Consider the following 3277-nt stretch of genomic DNA (forward strand, 5'->3'; position numbering starts at 1 on the left):
TTTAAAAAAAAAGCGTAGTAGGCTATTGAACTTCTATTTACCTCATTTTTACAGAAAACAACTGTGAGTTGATTCCAGCCTACATTTGAATAATGTTTGCAGTTAATTCTCCCCTGGAAACTTTGGAGCTGCTTTTTTTTTTTTTTCACCCCTGAAGAAACCTACAGGTTATTAGTGAAATTTCTGGTACTGTCGGCTTCAAGTTGTTCTCTGTTGGCTGCCTCATAGACATGCTGTCCTTCATTTATGCAGATGGCACGGATGACCCACTATCAGTAGGATATTGCATCAATTAATGGCACATAATTGAGAAATAACAGATTGGGGTTAGGGGTGCAGTCCGTGAGTAGAGAGCAAAGTTTTCCCAGTCAGGAGTGTACTGGCCCATATGGAAATTAAATATGTGACCTTGACTTTAATACCACCAGGATCTAATTGAGTTAACCATCTCTGTCACACAATGTCGTATAAATAACTAATATTCTTGTCATTATCACCCCATGATATCTGTTAATGTTATAAATCTCTAAGTTTCACTATTCAAATAATACTGTTTCCATGATGACATTTCTGATGGAAATGATTTTTCTTTTTACATAGTACAGATTCAGTATTGTCCTGGCACCACTTTAAACTTTTTAAAGTTATAATTATTAAATGCCCCTTTAAATCAAAATTTATAATTTAAACGGACTGCTTAAAAGACACTTGGAGAAAGTACTTCTAAATTCTAACTCACAAGAGGTACTGCATAATGGTTGCTTGTTAATAAAATAATAGCTGTCTCATTTTGGGCTTTAAGGAGACATAACACTATTGTCTTCTCATTGAATTTCAGGAACCAAATGAGGAATAAGACACAAGAGTCACTACTAATCATCCCACATAGGGGTGATCATACCAAAATGCATTTTTTTCTATAGGCAGGCCAATTCAAAAGAGAGAAGATCTAGAAAAGACAGAAGCAAAGAAGTGGAGTTTCTTCACTCACCCTCACCAAGTGGAGTGAGGGATGAGGAAAAAATTCAGATTTCTTTTCCTGAATTCCCTTACCAAGGAAACCTGGAGAACAGACGGTCTCTCACTCCAAACATTATACTTACCTTCTCAAAGCAGATGAACAGCATGTTTGATAATATGATAAACTGTTTACGTGGGTGGCCTCACATTGTTTTCCAGGTATGTCATGAGTCAGTTTTTATTGTCTCCAAGAATAGAGGAGAGATTAGAGGCCCAAATAAGTCAGTTAATTTTCTCAAATATCAAATGAGAGGCATGATTCTGAATTCAGGACTCTCCAATTCCGAAGGCTATTTTCTTTATTTCTATAATTCTCTGCAAGTAAGTTATTATGTATAATAGCAGCAGCCAGATGCTGGCAGATGGAGTAAAATTATTTCTTCTTTTTGAATGATTTTGTAACTTCAGATTTGCAGAAATATATTCAAAGCTGCTAATAAGCTTGATAAATGCAATCCCCAGCTCCCTGTTCCTATCCCCAATTCCCTTCCACTCTCATGTCACTTTCTCACATGTAGGAGATCCAGAGACAGGTCTAGGAATCATGTGTTAGAGAAAATACACTCATTTCTCCCATCAGTCAGTATTGCTCCAAATACTTACTCTACATACATTATATGCAAATGTTACTATCTATCTATCTATCTATCTATCTATCTATCTATCTATCATCTATCTACCTATCATCATCTATCTAATATGTCATTATCAATATGTCATTTTGTTTTTTGAAGTCTGATTTTATTTGTTACTCTCAGAAAATCTCATTGTTGACTGGACTCAGACTAGAGGAGAAGCTCTCAGAGAGGACAGCCTCCATCTCTTGGCATTCTGTTCCTGGAGTTTTAATTTGGCCTCCTTCATTCACTGGGCCAAAAGTTGAGGATTTTCTGCAGCCTTGTCTTTATTTTTCTTAGTACAATGTTTCTTCAGAGCAATAGGTGAACATGTGTGTTGGCGGACACAGGAAGTAACAGGATGCTAAATCTTGGGTCCTTTGGTTCTAGGTCTCTTATCTTGGTTTACGGACTTTCTCACAACACACTGGCCAACATCATCTTTTTTAGAGAGATTGGCAAGTTTGCATATTCTGCTAGCTCTTTTGGGTCCCAGGTGATGAGGCACAGTGGTATCAGTGAGTCCAGGAATATCCTTCTCCCCTTTTGTTACAATGACCAAGTTGACAACACTGAGACTGGCACCCACAATGCAACCTCAAATAGATTTGTGCTCTTTTTCCCCAGTCCTTCTTGGTCTGTAGCAGGAATGACCCTTAATGAGCAGCAGGTAGACATGGCCATGGGCCAAGACACCCTGCTTCATGGGGAAGCCTTGGTTGTCATTGCCACCACTGATTTGGACCAAGTAACCCTTCCATTCTTCACCCAGAACATCAGCAGCAACTTCTGTGGGTATGCCCTTCTCAGAAACGGTACAAGTTTTGCATTCATCATCCACTTTAAGGAGATTCTGGCAGCGAGTAGCTGGGGGACAGGTGTTCAGCTTCATCCTAAAACAGCCTGCTGTCTCTAAGGTGCCATGGAAAAGAGCAAGCTTTAGCATTCAGGCGTACCTTTGACAAGAGCTTAGCTTTTCTTTTTTTTTTATTAAAAAATTTTTTTAACATTTATTTATTTTTGAGAGACAGAGAAAGAGCATGAGTTGGGGAGGGGCAGAGAGAGAGAGGCACAGAATCTGAAGCAGGCTTCAGGATCTGAGCTGTCAGCACAGAGTCTGACAGGGGGCTTGAACTCACCAACTGCGAGATCATGACCTGAGCTGAAAATGGGACACTTAACCTACTGAGCCACCCAGGTGCCCCAAAAACTTGGCTTTTCTGATCAACTAATTCTGTTCAACACTTGTGACATTATTGGTATCCATTTTGACTGGTAATTTATGCAAACTAGAGTTTCTTAGATAACTTCAGTCTAAAAAGTCTTTTAGGTAATCCTACCATTGTTTTTTTAACTAAAGTGTTTTGTTTTTATAAGTCCCATGTTGTGACTGACCATAGTTTCCTCATGATAAATATTAACTTGAGCATATCATGCCAATTTCTTTTCCATTTCTGAAGGTTATGTTCATTTCACATCTTCCTTGACTCTCTCAGCTATTTCCTCTGTGTTAAATATTCTTCTTCCCTTTTTGTGGGTCAGTGAAACTCCTACTCTTTATTAAAGTCTCAAAATGTTAAGCTACTCAGTAAAGATTTTTAGCTTCTTGTTTTCCCACTTCAAATTGTATCCCCTTCTAT

The 3277-nt window shown here is 38.3% G+C and overlaps 1 pseudogene; it reads right to left on the reverse strand.

Moving 5' to 3' along the window:
* Nucleotides 1-1800: 1800 nt before the first annotated feature.
* LOC109254933 (40S ribosomal protein S6-like) lies at nt 1801-2529 on the reverse strand (annotated as a pseudogene).
* Nucleotides 2530-3277: the final 748 nt, after the last annotated feature.

The sequence above is a fragment of the Panthera pardus genome, unplaced genomic scaffold, assembly GCF_024362965.1.
Source record: "Panthera pardus isolate Hobbes unplaced genomic scaffold, ASM2436296v1 HiC_scaffold_24, whole genome shotgun sequence".
Lineage (NCBI taxonomy): Eukaryota > Metazoa > Chordata > Mammalia > Carnivora > Felidae > Panthera > Panthera pardus.